Source organism: Corythoichthys intestinalis, chromosome 8 (assembly GCF_030265065.1).
Source record: "Corythoichthys intestinalis isolate RoL2023-P3 chromosome 8, ASM3026506v1, whole genome shotgun sequence".
Classification (NCBI taxonomy): domain Eukaryota; kingdom Metazoa; phylum Chordata; class Actinopteri; order Syngnathiformes; family Syngnathidae; genus Corythoichthys; species Corythoichthys intestinalis.
Window position 1 is genome coordinate 43068712 of NC_080402.1, and position 23009 is coordinate 43091720.

The window sequence follows — 23009 nt, forward strand, 5'->3', positions numbered from 1 at the left end:
AAAGAGACAAAAATATTTTAATTTACCAACGACTAAATTACCAATGCTTCTCCTAAGCAGTCTGTTCGCTATTTTCACACTTGGAGCGGCTTGCCTTTTCAAAACTCTCCAAGGCCAGAACTGCCTTGTGCAGTGTCGGCTGAAGAATAGGGGACAAAAAAAACATTCTTCAGGTTAATTGTGAATACTGACAGACTGAACAGCACGACTTAATTCCAGCTGGAATCCAAAGACTGCAAAGTTTCCAAATGATAATAATCATTCGCACCTTTCTGCATATCATTGCATTTACAACACAAAGTTTTTGACGATATCTGGTTGATAATTTATGGTAGGAATAAAAAAAATATTTTTATTTTCTGAATTAAATGTATCAGGATTATTCCTCACAATGGCTATTCCTGTTTAGTTGAATTTCATCCTATCTTCTCCCTCACAATCTCAACCATGCTCCTTTCTCAACTAACATGCTCGCAAAAGTTAAACTGGTCTTTGGCAGCATCTGGCCAAATTGACGTGTGGCTTTTGATATTCTGTGGGCAAGTTTTTTGCTTAAAGCGCAAATAATTTTTGGTACACTCTTGCTCCCTGCGAGGAGGCGTGTTAGACCGAGTGTTGGGAATTTGATGGAGGCACACCAGGTGGATTTTAGAAAGAGGGCGTTTGGCACTACTGCAGGTGTGAACACTGCAGCCAACTGAGCATTGACCTTTTCTTTTTGCACTCATTTTTACTCTCAGCTACTCTGCTTGTGAAAATAGAGCATTAAATATTATTGGTTCATCCTGTTTCTTGCCCAAGCATGTTTAATCAGTGTAGAAAATTATTTTCACATATACTGTATGTTTGTATATTCCTGTTGCATGCATTATAGTACACCAGCAAGAGTCAAACACACACATGGAAAAATGTACTAGTGATGGGGCACACAAATGGTGCTGTAACACTCAGCTGAATTTTAGGATTTTCTCACCACAAGTCGCAACTGAAGAGCTTTTCAGATTTCGCTCTTAAGTGTTTTACTCAGTTGAATTGTATTAAATGCGTCATTCGCTCTCTCAAAAAGTCACATAAAAAAAAAAATAATAATAATTGACCGCGTAGTTTTTGAGTTATGGCCATAGCAACACCATAGCAACGAGGGACGCGCCGTCCTGCCGACCCCTACCTCATGACGTAACTTCCAGGAAGCCTCACCACCACTCTGAACGCGGAAATATAGCACCACGCTATCCTCGCCATATATTGCATACATTTTCTGGGTTTTACTCGCGGGATTCGTCATGCCATCTCGATGTGTAGCGATGAATTACTCACAGGAAGATTCGAGACTCTAGGAGTGGTCCCAAAAAAACTTCTCCTGCAAAGGTTTGGACCGTTTTTGTTAGCATGCATGCATACAGGTCCCCAATCGGCTCATTGTTTTCATCATTTCAGCCACGACAGCTTAGAAAACCTACAACAATGCAACCTTGGTTTTGCAAAGACGTAAGTAGAACATTAATGGCTTTTTTTTTGCTAAACGAGGGGGACTCCTACTGCCTGTTTGTTGAAGTGCGACATTTTTTTTTTTTTTTTGCTGTTGGCCTGTCATAAGTAGATAGGTTGGCTGACGTTGTCTACCAAATAGGTCATTGGCTCGTTTTTTATACTTTAACATCAAGGTCTGCCTATTTGAAGAGGGAACAATAGCATCAAATAGATGCTGCTATGACTGGGGCATTATTATTTGATCACCAAGAAATTATATTAAAATTAGGATTCATCCAATATTTTCATGCAGCTGTGATTTTTTTTTTCTCCAGGAAGCCTAACATAAAAAATTAAGTGGCGGAAACCCTCAACACGATGAAAAAAGCGTTGCAAGTCAGTTGCCACCCAGTTGCCACCCAGTTTCCCAAAATCAAGAGAGAGTGGGTCGAGTCATATGATGACCGAAGTGATGCGGTGTCCAGCGATGACGACTGAAGAGATCCTATGAGGCCTGCCAGATGCTGAATTTCTTCCGTCTGCGACATCAGATGACGATGATTTAGGAGAAATAAATGTAGCAAATTTTGATGACATGAAATCATAAACTAGTCATATATACAGTACACATTTTTTAAAAGAAAAATCAAGTTACCTTCATATTTTAATGATAATGCATTATCTTTGTATAGAGAACACTTCATGCTACAGAAAAGAGTAAATACATATACATAAATCTGGTATCATTTATTATTGTGGCCTATTAAATATTTTTTCAGAATGTAATATAATTACAATATATTATATACCAATAGAATACATTAAACAGTCAACAAAATGTGTCAATGTTGTTACCAATTTATGGTTTTATTTTTTTTATGTAATTCATGCCCCTGTCAGTGCTTCAGCCTCCTCAAGTTTGGCTCTCACGTCTGGGATCTCTTGATGACACAGGCATACTCTTGGAAGGGTAATTACTTGACGGTTTACAGCAACACCTGGAAAATAAAATGGTTTTGTCATTTATTTTGAAATATCAATAACATACTTAGCCACATTTGGGCTAGCTTTATCATATTTAGATCGGTAGGAGCTGTCCCATTACGTAATATCCAGTTTTAGCTATGTGTAGAGCATTCATTTAGCCAAATTTGGGCTAGCTTTATCATATTTAGATCGGTAGGAGCTGTCCCATTACCTAATATCCAGTTTTAGCTATGTGTAGAGCATGGAAAAAATATACAACCATGTAATCGCATTCTGATTTTAAAAATCACGATGCTGGACTTACCACTCACTCTCCCGTTCGTGAAGTGTCGAGCTTTCAATTGGCGTCATGACGCCATCTGCTGTGTCAAGTAAATCGCCGTCATCTGACGCCTCAGGTTCAAACATGTATTAATTGTAGTTCATCTTTCCTGGGAGCCTTTGCCATCGGTAGCGTCACGAAAGAGCGATCCTGAATGGTTACCTTTGGTGGAAATATCACTGACATCGTTGTTGCTGCTATACTAGCTGTGGGTAGTCTTCTGTTGCCTACGTCACACTTCCGGGTTTGCGAAGGGACCATTAACGGAGTGCAAAAAAACTAAAAAAACGCAAATTATCCTTACAATTACATGTTGATAATGTCATGGTTGTTTTGATGAACTTGTCCCAAGTTTATATTCATAAAATTACACCAAAATCCGGAAAGGTCTTCAGTTGCCCTTTAAGGACTGAACTATTACTGCCACGGTCGACTATTGTCCCAATGCGTCCTTGTGTAAATCTGAGCCTTTAACTACTCAAAGTGGGCATTAGGATTTATGCTGCATTCACACAGGCCACACTTTGTTCTCATGGCGCAATGGGTTCCAATATAAAGTCAATGTAACGGCGCGTGAAAGGGCAACCAATGATGCATGTCTAGCGCGATGCGATGTTGCCATTTTGACCAAATATGACTGATTTCACGTGATGAAATTTGGGCTGCAAAGAAAATGGCTAGATTGATCTTACTGCAACATATTTCAGTGATGCTAATTAAATATTGTCTTTTCATTCATGTGACATCAGATGCCGGTCTCGACCGAAACACCCAGCCAACAAAAGGCCAAAAAAAAAAAAAAGAGTAATAGTAATAATCATAATAATAATCAGACTAGGATTAATGAATTAATTAATGAATAGTCATAATATTACGAGATACAAGTATTAATATTTAGAGATTAAAGTCATCATAGTGTTTTTTTTATATGTAATATAAACTGGAAGTTGTTTGGTTTCACAGGCTTCGACTTTTGGCTGCGTAAACTCTATGTGAACACAAAATTACTGTTGGCGCTGGGCATTGCATCAGCGAAGCGTTTTTGTGCGACGGTTTAATTATGGTGTGAACACATAATTAAGCATGGATGCGCACTGTTTCCCTAGTTGTAGTGATGGCCTAGAGATTCTCTGTGAACCTAAATGATGTAGAAGTCTGATGGTGCACTGTAAATTTATAATCTCTTAATCAGATTATTTTTCTTGAATCTAGTCAAATAAATTTCTCCATCTTTTTTTTTTTTTTTTTTTTTTTTTTTGTGTTAAAGACTAGGTAACAGATCTACTGATTTTAAGTAAATACTACTATTTGTTCTTATTAAGCTGATACATCTAAAGGGGTTTTCCCTAAATCAAGGGGAAAAAATGCTTTCAAATAGTATTTGAACAACATCTATTCCTCAATTAAGAACATTACTGACAAACAAACTTTTTTGAAGATTACTTATAACAATTTTTTGCTTCAAATAAATCTGTTAAGTTTATTTTCGGCTATATATTTTTCTTATTCCAAGAAATTTAAGTGAGTAAAATTTACTTGACGCACTGGTAGATAATATCAATTATTTGTAGTAGATTTACGCTGAAAAGAAGGGAATTTAACTACTTTTAAGGAGGTGTGTTTTTGCAGTGTGGCCTATCACTGCCATTGTTTTAGACACAATGTCTGCAAATAAAAAAAGGAATATTCTATTATAATGTATATAAAACTACAGTAGCTGTCATAAGCCTGGGAGAACAAACAACCTGGAAACACTAATGGCTGAAATGGGTATATATATGTAATTCCCTCTCGAGTCGAAATCACGAACCAAGCTGTTTCTCTTTTACAGGCTTTAATCACAGAACTTGATTTGCCTTGACAATGCCTTGATTTGCCTTGACAATGCCGTGACAATGCCGTGACAACTGAACAATACAGATAAAAATATACATAAAGTCAGTTCAGACAAATATATACATTAAGTCAGATCATTTTCATACAGCACAGATAAATATATACATGAAGTCAAATTATATTCACACAGAAACATAAAACAACATGAATACATAACTACACTAACAGAAACTAAGTCAATTAACGCAAACTAACAAACAACACAAACTAAATTACCTCATTGGCCGCTTTACTCCAGAGGAAATTAGTTCAGCTTCAATTCTTCGATGCACTATGCACTTGAGATGTTTCCTTGTTGATCTTAATCGGAGGTAGTGAAAAGTTGTCTGTACTCTTGTAGTGTTCATCAGATAATAAGCCGATGTAACGCTTAGTAGTGCCCCTGCCAACTCGCGGCAGTGAACTTTAGTTCCCACCCCATATCAAAGAAACTAAATACTTAACATTACACCCCCAGGTCAAAGAGTCAATTATTTATTTCTTTATTCTGCCGTAATGGCAGCTACACTCCCGCCAAATCACTTGTGATTTCACTCTAACCTATTTAATACTGGATGATCAGAACCATTGCAAGGAAATGTGATTGCATTACCACGCTTCAATCAAAGTGACCATGTACTCCGTTACATTTACTTGGGTAACTTTTTGAGAAAAATGTACTTCTAAGAGTAGTTTTACTAAGCCATACTTTTTACTTTTACAAGAGTAGATTTGTGAAGAAAAAACGCTACTCTTACTCTGCTCCTTTGGGCTACACAAGAGTGTTTACATTTTACCTAGATTTTTTTTTTTGCCAGTGATGCCAAAAGTAGCTTTACCAATTCCACCAATGTTGCAACAATAATCACATGACTCCATTATACCAATCAGATGCAAGCTTGCCGTTCTAAGATCACGCCAGCCGGTTCAATCATGTGGTGTCTTTAAAGCACCGTAAACAATGAAGTATTTGACATAGAGCGCTGCCCATAACATGACTCGAAAGCACAGATTTAAACCTCTCTCCCAGTTTTTTTCTTTGGCACCGATTGACCAAGGACCAAATCGGAGATATGATCCTTTTCATTTCTAAATATTAATTAAGAAGGAACTATTCACTATAAAAACTATTAACTATTTTCTCCACTAGCAGGCACTCTTGCTGAGTAATGCTTCACTTCTGTCATATTTTTCTCTCAGTGGAAATTCAATTTTTTTCTTTTTTTGTATTTCTTTGGCTTAATGTGGTTATGTCATGGATTGTTGTACAGTATCATTATAACAACAGTTCATATAGATAACTTTGTGTTGAGAAAAAAAATACCATTGTTTAAAAAAAGTAAGTGGAAAGTTGAAGTAAAACAAAGAAAAAGACAGAAGGCATGGCGAGTGATAAAGTCGGAATGTGCTGCAAAGCTAGTTGATTGATACAGATGAACAAGGGAAATCCCTCACCATAACGAATGCTGAAGACTCTGTGATATATCAGCTAATACATTTTCCACATGTACGCTTGCTTTTTCAGTGACTGCAGATTGAATGAACTTGTCATGCTGACTGAAATGTGTGCTAATCTCCACTGTGATCGCGCTTGCATTTGTTCATGCCTGATGACAACTCCTAAATTATTCAGACATTGCCTTGTCTTGCCAGTTCTTTCGTGTCCTCTGAACTGTATCGTGCACATGTTGATTTATTTATTTATTTCATTATACAAAATTCATTCCTCCTAATAGAGCTTTCAAGATTTATTCAATGGATCTTCACATTTGTTATATTTTCCTGCACGTGGGTGTCCTTATTCCTCTCAACTTTGCTTTTTTTCCCCTTCAAATGAAAAAAAAAATTCTATATCTATGACAGCATTAAAAGATTTCATTGAAAATTCCGCTTTTGTGCATTCAATATTTCTACTTGGTCAGTCACATTTGAGTACTACAGAAATTATGAGCATGCCCACTGTGCGCATGCATGTATGCATGTACATAGCCTATGAGTGACCAATTGTGTTGTAGGGTAACAGAGAATGGTGCAAGTATGGTTGGTATCTAATAAACCAATTATCATCTGAGTAAGTTGTCTTAGATTTGGGGGGGGGGGCTTTATTCACAAAGGTTGAAGCGTGTGTGGACCATAAAGATATGTTTATGTGCCTTCGTTTGCTGAGGATAGTGTGGGCTCAGACATTCAGAAGTCAGTGTGGCAGGAGTAGAATTTAAAAGCAGAGACAAGCCATTAGGGGCATAGGCAGTAGGAAATTTCATTTGTGACCATTGCTGTCCTAGTCTGAGAATGTAATATATTCATTTCTTCTTCACTTTCAAATCATAGTTTGTCATTGTGACAATCTATCAGTTATTATGTGAAACTGTGAGCTCTGACTCACTAGAGAGTTTGATTTTGCATTGTCAATATCTTTCATTAGAGTATGATGGAGAGAGTAAACAGTGTGATTTATATAACATTCCTGTTGAATAGTAGAAAATGTTCTCATTGTGTCACTTCATTAAATTAACCGCCTCAAAGATATTGGGTAGAAGTAGCAAATATGTATTTTCTTCCTCTTGAAATGGAAGATATTTCTCTATGTGCTATGGAAGTGTACATTTCTCTTCTGCAGAGATTATATATTTCAGCAGAAACATAAACATTTGTCTACATTAATTAAACAAAACCATGTGGACCTGTCTAAGTTACAAACGGTCTCACATCCTATTTCCTAATTTAGTGCAAAAACTCCACAAAAACTGTGTTTACCACAGTGAAGCTAAGTTGGTCAAAGCATGATTTGGCACATAAAAAGCATGGAACTGTGGGCCCCTTTAAAGCTGGATATATTTCAGTATATACAGTAGATCCAAATGCATGGCTCTTAGGTATCTAAATCTGTTAATTAGCCAGTCTTCACCAAGGGCCAGGAAATCTTCACGGTCCCTGAACGCTTGCTCCTTCCTAATTTGTGCAGTTCCATTGTAATCGGGAATATCATTAAGCATTGTTTTAAGTGCCATCATACAGTATTAAGCCCAAATTTCACAGCGCAAACTTCAAATCTTGTTTTGTGCATATGCAGTGCTGATAAGTGAGAGCCCAGGTCTTTAAGTCTCCATCAATACAACAGGGTGTGGTACCCTTATTCAGATTTTTATTTTTGTAAATTCAATTTTTGTTTGTTTGTTTGTTTAAATGTTCATATAGCAAAAATATTTGACAAAAACATATGCGGCTTACATCTTGAATGGAATGCAGCTGCGAAGTGAGGTCATCACGTGTCTCAGTGTTGTCCCTTTGAAAGGTTCCCGCCATGACACTAAAAGGCAATTTTGAGGATTTTATGCTAAAGGAGCAGGCATACATTACTTGATAACCTAATCATCAGAATTATTAGTTTGATTACACTTACTTATGAATCCATTCATATACAGTAAGTTAACAGCGAGTCACATTTTCGTGTTGACTCCATGAGACAGTGAAAAGTGTCTGGTCTACATCACACAGAGTTGGGCTACACAAGCACACCTATAAATCGTTAAAATCAGTAAAGTAACAGGTCAACAGGTCACGATGGCTCCAGATGCAGAAGTGAGGGAGAACAGGAGTCAACTCAACGCAAAGAGAAGATGACACAACTCATCTATGACCCGAAATAAATGCTAAATAATCACGCTTTTGTAGTATATAGGTTGCGCACTGGCTGAATGACAACACTGATACTTCCGCTATCATGTACTTCACCAGGGTAAGGGAACTATCAGCCAGAATTCTGTATCTGGATTTCCAATATCTCTGGAATCAATATACAGTGGTACACAGTGACGTGCGGTCAGGGGAGGCAGGTGAGGCAGAGCCTTACCTGTCATCACGACAAAAAAATAATTATAGTATCAAATTTATATTAATATTTGTCCATTGCTCTTTATGTATGACTCATTTCAAACATTTTTTATACTCAAAATCGCTGAATTTGCCTATTTCCTGTTCAAATAAAGAAATGAAACGAGAGGTGCGGCAGCAACAAGTAAAGCCTCACCTCTGAATGCGCAATCCATAACAAACTGGGTTGATACATGGAATTGGAGCGTGCTGGTTGCCGTACATCTGCATGTCGCCATTGTAATGTTTCCAGATACGTTTATTTGACCTGATTTTCCACAGTCTGGCTAATGTCTTTAACCCTTAAAGTTTAATGTTTGTTAGCGACATATTTAGTTTTGCTGACGGGAAATAAAACCGCAGTGAAAAGGCACAGGTTGCGGCAGATAGTACTCTGCCGCACTGAAAGGGGGCGTACGTGAAACTGGACTTTCCGTCAAAAGGGGACGCGATTAACAACACCGGAGCTAAAAGGTTTGCTTCAAACTACGGGATAGAAGATAACTCGCGCTTTTCAAATGGACTGGTACACCCGCAAAGACTGGCAATGTGGCTGTCCTTCGAAAAATCGCCTTTGCTGCTTTCCCTGCCTTTTCTTCTCAACTTGTGCCAACGTCTGGACTAACACGAGATATTGTGACATTAAAAAACTACCACGAAGCCTCAGCAAACATTAGGGTGACCATATTTTGATTTCTAAAAAAGAGGACACTCAGCCCGGCCTCAAGATAGTTGAATTTTACTCGAAGTTCACTCAAAGATGCCTATATCACTTAGTGTGCCCCCTCACTCTGGATGGAAAAATGCAGTTTGAAAAAAAAAAAAAAATAATGACTTTATTTACATATTTTGATTTCTAAAAAAGAGGACACATATAAAAAAATATATATATATATATACAGTATATATATATATATATGTATATATATATATATATATATAGTAGGGTGACCATATTTTGATTTCTAAAAAGGAGGACACATATAAAAATATATAAAGGTATATATATATATATATATATATTTATAATGCAGACCCATAGAAATGTAGTCCAGTCAATATACATACACACAGTAGGCTATGTGCCAACTAAACATTTTTATAAATTACTATCACGACAATTGTCCTTGACAAATTGTTATTCCCATTCAATTGATGTTCTCATTCAATGTTCTAGATTGCACACAAACAAAAATCGAAATAAACTGACAAACGTAGCAGTTCAAAACTATGTTTCCCATAATGCCTAGCGCGGTTTAGCTTACTGATAGCTGGTTGAGGCAAATTTCAAACTTTGCTATGAAAGTTTACAATCATCGGCAGTGCGCCGATGTGACAAAAAACGGGATTTTACAGTCAAAGCTCCGACAGAAGTCAACAGTTGCCATTATATACGTATTTATCATAAAAAATAAAACAGGCATTGTGGCCAAATCGTCAACCCAGTAGATGGCGGTAATGCCTCATGATAGGGATAAACTGCCAACAAAAACAAGAAGAACTACTACTTCCCTCCATTCTAGTAGGAGCCATGTCAACTGCTGCCACCCAGCGGCCGGAGGGATCTCTTCAAATTGGTCCCGTGAAAAATCATAAAAACTGGACATTTTTATGAATTTATAAAACCCGCCCGGACCACGAGGACACTACGTGAAAGTAGGACTTGTCCGGGCAAAAGAGGACGTTTGGTCACCCTAGCAAACATGAGAGCTCGACCACTCACATTCAAAGCCTGATTGCTTTAAAAACTTTTGGAAACTCAAGGATCGATTTGGCTTTGACGAACAGCGGAAGCTCAACGGTAGCATCCACAACCCCAAGGTAAAGGAAAACCGAAAGAGTTTGAAAGACCTCATAAATGCAACCTGCATCCTAGCTAAACAGGAGTTAACATTTCGTGGTAACGATTAGCGTGTAAGCTCTTCTAAACATGGCATATATGTAGAACGATTACATGGTTTTGCTGAGAAAGATGAAAGGTTAGCTAGACATTTGGACACATCCACTGTGTTTTCTGGCTTGTCAAATAGAACACAGAACGATCTAATTGAAGCAATCCTCTCCATTGAGGCGGAGAGATTTTTTAAAGTAAAGGAAAATAAGGAGGACTTTTACAAAAAGGGCGTAGGTTTGCATAAGGACGGTAGGGACATAACACTACCAACTTTTCAGGATGCTAAAATTGTCCCCACCAACTTTTAAGCAACCTTACCTTTTTTGCATGATATAATGTTCAGTTATATAGAGAATTTAGATCTTTCAATAGTTCCATATGTTGTATGGATAGAATTGACCCTACCATTATTAAGTGAATTATTTTCATTATGTTTATGTTTGCTAATAAAAACCAGACATTAATTCAGGAAGTTTTCAAAATGTTTCTTTAGTATTTTTTGAAAACAAAGGTTTGAATCGAACATTTTATCATCTGAACCAATGCACGTAAAAGTTATTATCAGTAGATAAGGATTTATTTTGCATTGATCATTTTGCCTATTAATTAATTAGGTTCATATACATGAGAAATGTGGCCCTTTGCCCCCTTCATCCAATCTGTTTGGTCTTATTAAAGTCCCGTCTCCAGCAAAAAGTGCACCTACATGCAGGTTATGCTGTTATATCGTCCCTACGAATGTTGACACCAAACCTATGCCCTTCCAAAGTATCAGCGTTTTTTGTGGTGAAGGACAGGCGCAAGACCACAAACAGTTTTCATTTCAATCTTATTAAAAAAAAAAAAAAAGAACTTAGACTAAGAAAAATACAATAGAATATTTAAAAACTAAATTTTGGACTTAAATAAAATATTCTTTGTTTTTCTTTTCACACTTTTTGTTTAGCAATCTGTAATAAATTGTTCAGAATTAAAAGCTTTAAAAACAACTGAATATTTCACTAAAGGTCAGAATTGAATTCTGTGGTTTTGTACACCACTCTTTACTCTCATTTTTGTTGCATGAATTATAGAATTGCGACGGCCAACACACTGAGGGTGTAGAGCAAATGCATGTTATTTTCTTACTTTTACGTATCGATAATATGTACCGTGTGTGCGTGTTTTGTGAAGAATGCTGATGAGATATGAAATAACCAGTAGCCAATTGAATAAGCTACCCATTTTGGTTTATATATTTGGAAATCTGACACTAAAGGAGTCAGTTCCTCACCAACCATGAACCTCACCGCACGTCACTGGTGGTATATACCAAGTTAATTAGTTCCAGGTCGAAATGGTCGCATGTCGAGCAGGATTTTCCCATAAGAATTTATGTATAAGAATATATATCGGAATAATATTGACATTTTTTGCGTGCTGTACCTGAATGCACCGCGTGGCTGACGTGATGGTGGGATAGAGAGTGCGGTAAAGATTTTACTTTGTCTTTTAATGTTTTGTTGTTGGCGTCAACTACAGCGGACAGTAGGCGTGTTGTGTCATTTGAAGGTCCTGGAGTGGCCTGACCAGTCTCCAGATCTCAACCCCATAGAAAATCTGTGGAGGGAGTTGAAAGTCCGTGTTGCCCAACGACAGCCCCAAAACATCACTGCTCTAGAGGAGATCTGCATGGAGGAATGGGCCAAAGTACCAGCAACAGTGTGTGAAAAGCTTGTGAAGAGTTACAGAAAACGTTTGGCCTCCGTTATTGCCAACAAAGGGTACATAACAAAGTATTGAGATGAACTTTTGGTATTGACCAAATACTTATTTTCCAGCATGAATTACAAATAAATTCTTTAAAAATCAAACAATGTGATTTTCTGTTTTTTATTTCCACATTCTGTCTCTCACGGTTGAGGTTTACCCATGCTGACAATTATAGGCCTCTCTAATATTTTCAAGTGGGAGAACTTGCACAATTAGTGGTCGACTAAATACTTATTTGCCCCACTGTGTCACTGTACTTGCAAACTACTACATCATGTCTGCCTGTCTTTTCATGAGTCTATCATTGCGTCTTTCAAGTACTTTACGTTCACGGTGATTATTTAACACGCACAACAGGTAGAAAACAAAAGTTTCCTCTATCCCTACTGCGGTTCTGTGGATATTAAAATGTCAAGTTCTAACAAAGGAAAAGGAATTATATACTCCTTTGTTTGCCATTGCTTTTTCATCTCTGTTGCTTATTTTGTCTAACCTGGTGACATATTTTATTTGTTGATGACATTTAGGTCGCATTCACACAGACATGTGTTGCTAATGCATAGTTCTCCGATCAATATTCAGTCTTTATCCACATACTAATGAGCCCATGTTGAATTTTAAAAAAATATCTGAATTGGACAGTTCCTACTGCATGATAAAATCAGCTACTATGCATGTTACATGCAGGCAAAGAAATGGGAACTCATCTGCCGTGTGAATGTAGCGTGTTGGTCATATGATAGCAACAGTTTGGCTCTGGGGATGATTTAGTTTGTTTCTTTTTGTGAAGAAAATATGAGGAAATTGGAGGTCAAACATACACTAAACAATTTGTGAGAAACTGAAGGTTAGGCTGTAATAGGGTGACCATATTTTGATTTCCAAAAAAGAGGACACTCGGCCCGGCCTCGACATACTTGAATTTTACTCGAAGATCACTCAGAGATGTGTATATCTCCCACTTTTTTTACTCAACAGGCTTTATTCTTCCTAAAAAAAATAATCAAACAATAAAAAAAATAAAAAATAAAAAATAAAAAAAAATAAAAATAAAAAAAAAAGAACAAATAATTATTTAAAAAATAATATAATGCAGACTCATGGAAATGTAGTCCAGTTAATACACACACACAGTTGGCTATGTGCCAACTCAACATTTGTTAAAATTACGATCACGACAATTGTCGTTGACAAAATGTTATTCCCACTCAATTTTTTATTCTCATACAATGTTCTAAATTGTACGCAAACAATAACTGAAGTAAACTGACAAGCGATTCAACCAGCATGTTTCCAAACGCAGCGGTTCAAATTCAAAACTACATTGCCAATAATGCCTAGCGCAGCTGAGCTCACTGATTGCTACCCTATTAGCGAATACGGGAGCCGAGGCAAAATCAGACTTTGCTATAAAAGTTTACTACCATCGGCAGCGCAAAGATGCGACAACAAACGGGATTTTACAGATTACACCAGTACAAATCTCTGACAGAAGTCAACAGTTGCCATTATATACGTATTTATCGTAAAAAAAAAAAAACTCATAAGCAACACAGCTATTTAGCTATACTAGCATTCAACCACTAACTAACGCAGAACAATTACAAGACTCATACAATATACTGCATCTCTGTGTACACATATAACCCTATGTACAACAGAAGACACGTGATCGACATTAACAGGAGAAACTTACAGAAAGGTGTATGGAGCCACGTCTTTTAGAACTTCTTATTGAACTCCTTACTGTAATCTGAGCTCTCGCCAAACCGTCAGTAGATGGTGGTAATTCCCCATGAAACAAAGGGTGAACTGCTACCAAAAAAGAAGAAGAAGATCTACTCCTCCTCCCGCCCCTACTAGTAGGAGCAACGTCAACACAGGCAAGCACTGCCCCCTAGCGGCCGGAGGAATTCTCTTCAAGTTGGTCCCGTAAAAAAAATAAAAAACCGGACATTTTTATGAATTTATAAAACCCGCCCGGACAACGAGGATACTGCGTGAAAGTAGGACTTGTCCGGGCAAAAGAGGACGTTTGGTCACCCTAGGCTGTAATGAAGAACTACAAAAGATGTAGACAAAAGAGAACATTGGTGTTCATGTGTTTTTGCCTCTGCAGTCTGCAGACTCTCAATAGAAGCATTGCGATTTTCCTCAAAATAGGGGATTGTAGAATAGAATAGAATAGAATAGAATAGAATAGAATAGAATAGAATAGAATAGAATAGAATAGAATAGAATAGAATAGGTATAAGTCAAGGGCCAGCCTTATTAAGTGTGGGTATTCCTTTTGCATAGAATTTATTTTTGTGTGTGTTCTTGCTTTTAGCAACATGAAGCATTTGCCTAATGGCAGCAGTTCACAATGCAAGTGTCCTGGGTGGGACGGGAAAATGATATCAGCCCGTCTGAAGCAGTAGTAACTGTACAGGTCTTCCAGGGTGGGGAGAGGGCAACCAGTGATTTTTTTTCTGGGCTATGTATGCTGGAGCATCATTCTCTCTGCTGCTGTGCAGCTGGCAAACCACACACACATACAGTACAGTAAGTCAAGATACTCTCACTAGAGCAACTACAGAAGGTTATGAGCAGTTTCTGGGTGAGGTGTTTTTGTTCTGAGCACTTTCAGGATGTACACAGTCTCTGCTGTGCATTCTTGATGATGGACTGCTCCAGCATCTAAATTTTCAAGCTCTTGTTTTGTACATAGCCTTCCAAAACACTTGCGCTGTACTTAATAATCTTATGATGCAAAACTGTGAAAAAGGAGTCATTACAAGTTCAAATGCTACAAGAAAAGTGCATTAAAAAAGGCACAAGGAGTAGTCATTAATAGAAGATTAACCTTTACGGAAAAGCGAAAATGCAAGAAGGATAATCGCAGCAAAAAATGTCTGGCGGTTTCACTTATTGAATGGTGCTCTTAGTCCATCACTAAGCAAGTATTTTGCTAAATGAGTTGGAACAGATTATCTCAAGCCACATCACATGTAAATAAAAGGGACAAGAAGAAAAAAACTTTCAGGGTGACAAGATGTGCATTCTGACATTCGAGCTCACATCAATGCACACATACGGTTTCTGCTTTCCTCATGCGCAGTGAACATTTTCTTGATGACTCACAACAGAATTATGGATATAGATATACAAACACGGCCTGCTGCTTCCAACACTGACAATGAGCATACTGCAGCTAATTCAATAAATTTTCACTTAATGAAACAAAGACTCTAAAGTATGCATCTCACTCTTTTCCACTAGGGAGGCATCTTACATTGTTATTCCACTCACATTTGGTCTGGAAGTTAACAAGTTAAAACAATTGCACAGTGTATTTTCTAGCACACAAACACACGCACGCACACTCAAAATAAAAGTTTGTGCTATGAGGAAGCAATATCCCCTATTTACTTGAGTTAACATTTCAAGATAAATGCTTCACTCTTCAACAATAATTGATCACAGGGTATAATGCTGCCACTGTGTTGCTGTTATCATTAGCTATTTAAGACAGCACTTTATAACATTTCACAAGCAGATGCACTGTCTCCTTCCTACTATTGGCGTTAATCAAAGTCATTTTTAGCAAGGTTATTTGCATATTGCATGAGGTTTTATCATTTTAAAATAGACAATAAAATACATTATTTTGAAGTGTGAACTTCAGTGTCTTTACCAAAGTGTTACAATTGATACATTAAAGCAATTCGATGTAGAATGTCACCGTTAATGTGTTCATAAATTCCATCTCAATTTCGAATTGGTTGACCGATTGCGTAATATGCAATTTAAAAACAGAATATAATGAGTTGCAAATCTTTTTAGACCCACATTTTTGAATGCACTACAAAGAAAAACTATTTGAAGCTGCAACAGGGGCAATAAGCTTAAGCACACATTGTTGGAACTTCTGAGAAACGTAATGCTACTTGCATTTACCGGTTTTGGACACTACCAACTTTTCAGGATGCTGAAATTGTCCACACCTATTTTTAAGCAACCTTATTACATAGAATTGACCCGACCATTATTAAGTGAATTACACTACTTTCATCATGTTCAGACTTATATTAACCCCTTATAACTTGCCGAATGTGGCAGTCCATTTTTTTCCCTTACGCACGTTTGATTGGCTAATGACTTGACTCCCCCCCACAAATACACACACAAACACATTCATAGCCCGACAGATATACAACATGCCACCTCCCCCGCCCCCTTCAAAGATGAGGGATATTAGAAGTTTTTTTTCCCCGCCAGCAACAGCCACTGCAAGTAATGTAAAAAGACATCAATGTTGTGGAGGTGGGGAACACACCACTAATTTTGCTACTTAAAGTCCGACCTGAATCAGAGTTAGTATAACATTAATCTGTGTGAATTTCTCGAACTCGAGGGGGAAACTGCTTTGAGAGAAATATCCTCCTGTATGTTTTCTGCTGTTAACGTTAAACTGTGAGAAATGAAGTAAACTAAGTTTTATCCCCTTCTCCCCAGTGTTCATTTTTGTTTTATTCATGTAGTCTTAAAGCAGCCCAAAGGAGCTTTCATTTTTTGTTCAGTTTGGCTGTGCTTGTGGACAAAAGCAGTTGTGTTTTACCTGAAGGAAGGCTCCACTTTTATTTATTTTTGTTATTCTCTGACTAAGAAGTTTTTGTGATGTTTAATTTATTCAAACAGACAATTTTGAGTGGTATTATGACCTTTTTTTTTTTTTTGCATTCCTGGGTAGTTAAGAGATGATTAACAAGTTTCAATATCTTGTGTATGTTTATATAATTTATGTTCAAATATTGCAATTTAAATTTTCTAATAAATTCCAGACATTTATTCTGGAAGTTTTCAAAATGTCTCTTTGGTAGGTGTATCATCTCAACTAATACATACGCACTACAAAAACCCACCTCCTTTAAACTGTAAAAAAAAAAAAAAAAAAATTAACTTCCCTCATTTTCAGTGTAAACCTACTACAAATAAGTGAAATTATCTGCCAGCGCTTCAAGTAAATTTTAGTCACTTAGATTTCTTGAACTAAGAAATATAGCTGTCTGAAAGTAAGATTAACAGATTTAAGCAAAAAGTTTGTACACATAATCTTATAAAAAGTTTGTTTGCCAGAAATGTTCTTAATTCAAAAATAGATATTGTTCATTTTTTAAAAACATTTTTTTCTTGATTTAGGTGAAAAATGACCAACTTTAAGATGTATGGATTTAATAAGAACAAATAATAATATTTACTTACAGGAAGTGGAATAATCTGACGTATAAATCGTTTAACTAGCCTTTAACACTCAAAACAAGATGGAGAGAATTATTCACCTAGATTTAAGAAAAAATATCACTTTAAAATGTTACAAATTTGCAGTGTGAAAGTAAGTAAAAATCAATACATATTCATTTTGCATGAATCATTTAGCCTATCAATTAATTAGGTTCATATTGGTGACAAATGTAGCCTTGACCCCCGTTCAGCCTATCTGTTTGATTTTATATTAAAGTCCCGTCCACAGCAAAAAGTGTCATGCAGGTTATGCTGTCCCTTCCAATGTTGAGACCAAACCTAAGTCCTTGGAGACACCCCTGGTTATTTCAGCAAAACAATACCGAGCCACATTCTGAGAATTACAACAGCATGAACTCATTCTAAAATAGTGTGAGTATCGGACTGCCCTGGCAGCAGTCCAGACTATCTCCCTTCCAAAATGTGTGGCTCATTACGAAGAGCAAAATACTACAAGGGAAATTTTGAACCTTGAGCAACTGAAGTTGTATATCAAGGAAGAACAGGAAAGATTTTCACCCATAAAGATTCAGCAATTAGTGATCTCATTTCCTAAATGCTTATTTGATGTTAAATAGAAGAGCGATAAATATGAGCAACAACGTAATGCTTTTCTTGGTGAAGAAAAAAAACATCAGAAATCACCTGTCTACAAAATCTCTTCATTAACAACTTTATAAGTAAACCAAAGGGCACATTCATTCATGGGGAAACCAGATTTGATGCGTATATCATTTTTTCAAATCTGTATTGATGAAACCAAGGTCAATATTTATTATATCTATATTATTATCAACTTATAACAAAGTTGCATAGAGGACATGAGCCAAAGCAAAATCATAGCTAAATCAGATGTCGAACGTGGTGGAAATTGTATTTTGGAGGCATATCCAACAAGCAAACGAGTGTCTTGATAGTAATACTGCGGCTGAAAGAGGTAATGCAACGAATTCTGAAGTGTGTTGGGATACTTTTCTTTTCAAATTCAGCCACCCTCACAGTGCAGAAAAGTAAAAAAAACAAAAAAAACATTTTAGAAATGCATGTATAAACATAAATGTATTCCAATACAAATTAAATGTGTCTGAGGTGAAGTGTTGGCAAAGTATCTTCTCCGAGAAACTCAGAATTTAGAACACAATGATGACTTTGGATAGCCTCTAAGCACTCCCAGGATAGCAAGTCCTTTCATCTAAAGTCAAAACTTTGCTTGAATTAATAAATAAAATTCTTTCCTATTTAAGCCCAAGAAAATAGGTTGTAACCCTTTAATGGCAAATGAAGTATTTTGTGAACACTCTTAACTTTCAGAGGCCTGTCTACACTGTAGTCACAATTGTGTTTCAAATCCATTTTGTTTGAATATAGGTCATTGTACAAAGACTTACTTCTATTAAGCAATTTTATATGAGTATTATGTAAAAATACATGAAATAACCATCAACAACGACTCAGCGGCACGTCGCCTCACAGTTCTGAGATCAAGGTTTCAAACCTGAGCTGTGGAGTCTGCATTTTCCTGCGTGGGTTTTCTGCTCGCACTTAGGTTACCTCTCACATCCCCAAAAAATGAAAGGTAGGGTCACTCCAAATTGCCCTCAAGTTATTACTATGCAAATGAATGAATGTCTTTTGTCATGTTTACCAGAATCTAATTTCTCAGGATTTCAAAGAATCTGCAAGGTTTATAGATGCTGATTCATTGTGCTAATTACATCAGTCAGAGCATGAACATGATGATCCACTTGGAAATTTTTGGAAAAAAAAACAAAAAAAAAACTAATTATGCCCAAACAGGATTTTTTCCAGAGTTCGTCTTTTGTCAAAAGACTCACCAAGTCATAGACATCAGGTCTTTTGACCAGGGATGGTAGTGTACTCTATGATCACGGCCAACCCTGGCCAAACCAAACCAATACCAAGCGATATGTCCCTCCTTGCTGGCTGCACCCCCGCAGCATATTCGTTTGGCTCTTGTAGTAATTTACAGATGAATTCGTTACATAAGCTTACTAGTGACAGTAATACCACTTTAAGCAGAGATCGGCTGTTGAAGTTGGAACAAAATCACATAAATGTTTCTATATATTTAAAATATTATACTAATTAGGTGCATCTAGGCCTCTTTCACACAATTTCTTTTCCAAATCGATTTATTGCATTCAAATGAACATATGTTGCATGTCAGCTCATTTGGTAAGTAAAAATAAATATTAGTAGGGTTGTTCCGATCATGTTTTTTTTGCTCCCGATCCGATCCCGATCATTTTAGTTTGAGTATCTGCCGATCCCGATATTTCCCAATCCGATTGCTTTTTTTTTTTGCTCCCGATTCAATTCCAATCATTCCCGATAATGTTTCCCGATCATATACATTTTGGCAATGCATTAAGAAAAAAATGAATAAAACTCGGACGAATATATACATTCAACATACAGTACATAAGTACTGTATCTGTTTATTATGACAATAAATCCTCAAGATGGCATTTACATTATTAACATTCTTTCTGTGAGAGGGATCCACGGATAGAAAGACTTGTAATTCTTAAAGGATAAATGTGACTTTGTATATTGTGACTAAATATTGCCATCTAGTGTATTTGTTGAGCTTTCAGTAAATGATACTGTAACCATTTAACTGTTCTGCCCAAATGCATGATGGGAAGTGCAACCATGACTGTGCGTGGTGGTACCAATTGATATATCTTCTCTGCATTGGGAAATAACATAGGACGTCAAGAAAAAGATCACTTACTACCTTTCTTCCCCACATTGCTTCCCACGATATTTCTAATCGTAGGGAGAGGGATTGTAAGGCTTTAGCCAATTAAAAACAGGCTCCAAAGGCTGCCAAAATTCACTCTGCTCATTTTACGCTGCCTTTTAGCTCTATATATAGGTAAAACAGCGCCTTTACAGATTGAACGCGACAATGCGTGAGTGGGTCGTGCAGCGCATGCATTAATTGCGTTAAATATTTTAATGGGAAAGTTTTTTTTTTTAATTAATTACCGCCGTTAACGGGATAAATTTGATAACCCTACTTTAAGCCTAAACTAAAGACTCTGGATGAGTGTAACATATTATGTCTGTAACGTTGAATACAATTAGAGAACGATTTAATAAAAAAAAAATAATAATAATATATAATAATATATAATAATATATAATAATATATATATATTTATACAGGGGTGCACATAAGTGGTCCGCATGCGCGCATGCATACCGGACATAGACAAACGCGCTGGCCCTTAACGACTTCCATACGCTTTTGCGTACCGATGGCTGACCACCGTATTTGCGGCGGACACGAGAAAATAACTTCTCAAAATGTCAAAGAGGCAGGCCACACTGAGAAATTACTTCCGTGTTCCCCCACCACCGTCAAAAGACAGACAGACGACAGAGACGTCACCGGAGCTACCGAAAAAATGGACTTTTGCTGAAAAGTAGAAGGTACCATGGCTAGAAGCAAATGATGCTCGCACGGAAATGCGGTACAAAATGTGCTGTGAGAATCCCAATGTCGCCGATAAGAGCAGCGCATTTTATGTAGGGTCAAAGAATTTCAGCCATCCAAACTTTGAAAAGCACGAAAAAAACAGAGAGCATGTGGCAATTAAGCAAACTATCAATGTCAAACAGAACCCCGCTCGCCCTATGGACAAGTGGCGGAATAAAGGTAATGAACAGCGACATGCACTGACAAACGTGTTTTTGCTCGCATTTTAAAAAAGCTAAACATGCACGTTCAATAAGGTCTTATGAGGAGGACATCCCACTTTTAAAAAGGGTTGGAGTTAATGTGGGAGCCGCATAATGCCCTCTATTTTGAATTGGTGCTTTTTATTTCTTTACATTTCAAAGTAATGGCAATTTTGTTGTGCCAGTTGATGTTAATCAAGCATTAATTGTTAATATAATTAATTAAAGTTAATTGGCTCTAAGTAAAGCTTGTCATAAATTTATCGCATCAGGCGGGTTGGCTCTCAAGCTCAATGAGGACCAAGTCACATCTCCAGGTCCTCCTCTGAGAACCTGGGCAAAAAAATTATGTGCACCCCTGTATATATATATATATATAAATATATATATATATATATTAAAAAAAGGCATGTCTGATATTTTTTTGCCAATTCCGATACTTTGAAAATGTGATCGGACCCGATCGATCGGGATGCCGATCTCATCTCTAAATATTAGTTTATATAATACAGGAAGACCACTCTATGATCCAGCCTTTGAAATCGAATGCTCTTTTGTTTCACACCCAGGAAAAGCAACTTTTATCTTCATTTTAAGCTGGTTGATGGGCGAGAATACACAGTAAGAGTAGTTCTTAGACCTTATTGATTCAGCATGCTCGGAGTGCAAGACTCTGACCCAGTTGGAAAAGCAACATTTTGCATCAGTATCCAGTTGTAGAACAAAAACATGATTTCAGTAACTAGCTGAGCTGGTTCTAAAGGAACTAAACCATTAATGCATACTCTCGGCATAATTGAATATGAGTTATTCACCAACACAATATGCCGCTCTGGAGAAAAATTGTGTTCCATGTGGTTCATACAGTAAAGAGATTCATGAGTCAACTTTCCAACAAATAGAAGTGTTTTCATGTGCGTATGACTGATAACTATAATTTGTGGTGGTCACCAAAATCGGAAAAATGACCAGTATAAGGACCCTTGCGGTTTTGTTTTGCAAAATAATGACTACCATTGTGTTTTTAGTAAACTCTGTGAAGATGGCCCCTGTCAAACGCAAATTTATATAAAAATGAAGTCAATTATTTGTTCTGCGTTTGTGCTGTTAAGATATTTAGATATTAATTTCGAGTGATAACGTCACGCAGCCCCCCATTTATTGCTTTATGGACCCAAAATGGTGCCATTAGTTTATGTCCCGTTTGTGCTCGTTTATGCTGTACAATATTTCGTTTGTGCTGCTATCATTCCACAGATATTGAAATAATAAATTCGAGTGATAACGACACATCATCCCCCCATTTGTTGCAAAATTGACCCAAAATGGTGCCATTTGTTTATGTTACGTTTATGCTCATTTATGCTGTAATTTTTTTTGTTTGTGCTGTTATCGTTTGATAGATATTGAGATATTAATTTTGAGTGATGACGTCAATCACTGGTGCAAACGTAGCACAAACGAATGGCACCCCTTCGAGTCCATTTTGCAGTAAATGTGTGACTGCGAGTCACGTCATCACTCGAATATAATATCTCAAGCCCCCTATTTACGGCAAAATATACACGAAGGGGTGCCATTTATTTGTGCTAAGTTCGCACTAGTTGTTGGGACACCCCTCTGTTATTGAGAGAGTTGGTACTGAATTGAATAGCATCCTTTCCTATATTTACTGTTTGACTGGTTGTATTACACTAACTTGCCCATTATTAAAAAATAGCATTTAAATCATAGTTTAAGAAAGCAAGTAGAATATATTTGTTATTATGAGTAGTTGGAGTGATTGGAATTTGCAGTGCCAAGAAAACTGGCATATAAGGGCATAACAAATACAGGATGCCT

At 36.9% G+C, this 23009-nt stretch overlaps 1 long non-coding RNA gene across 1 annotated transcript; it reads left to right on the forward strand.

Annotated features, from left to right (window-relative positions):
- The first annotated feature begins 1044 nt into the window (after positions 1-1044).
- Positions 1045-2749, forward strand: LOC130920793 (uncharacterized). The gene is made up of 3 exons (XR_009064217.1): positions 1045-1368; positions 1438-1488; positions 1806-2749. It is a non-coding gene; the product is annotated as an uncharacterized LOC130920793 (long non-coding RNA).
- Positions 2750-23009: the final 20260 nt, after the last annotated feature.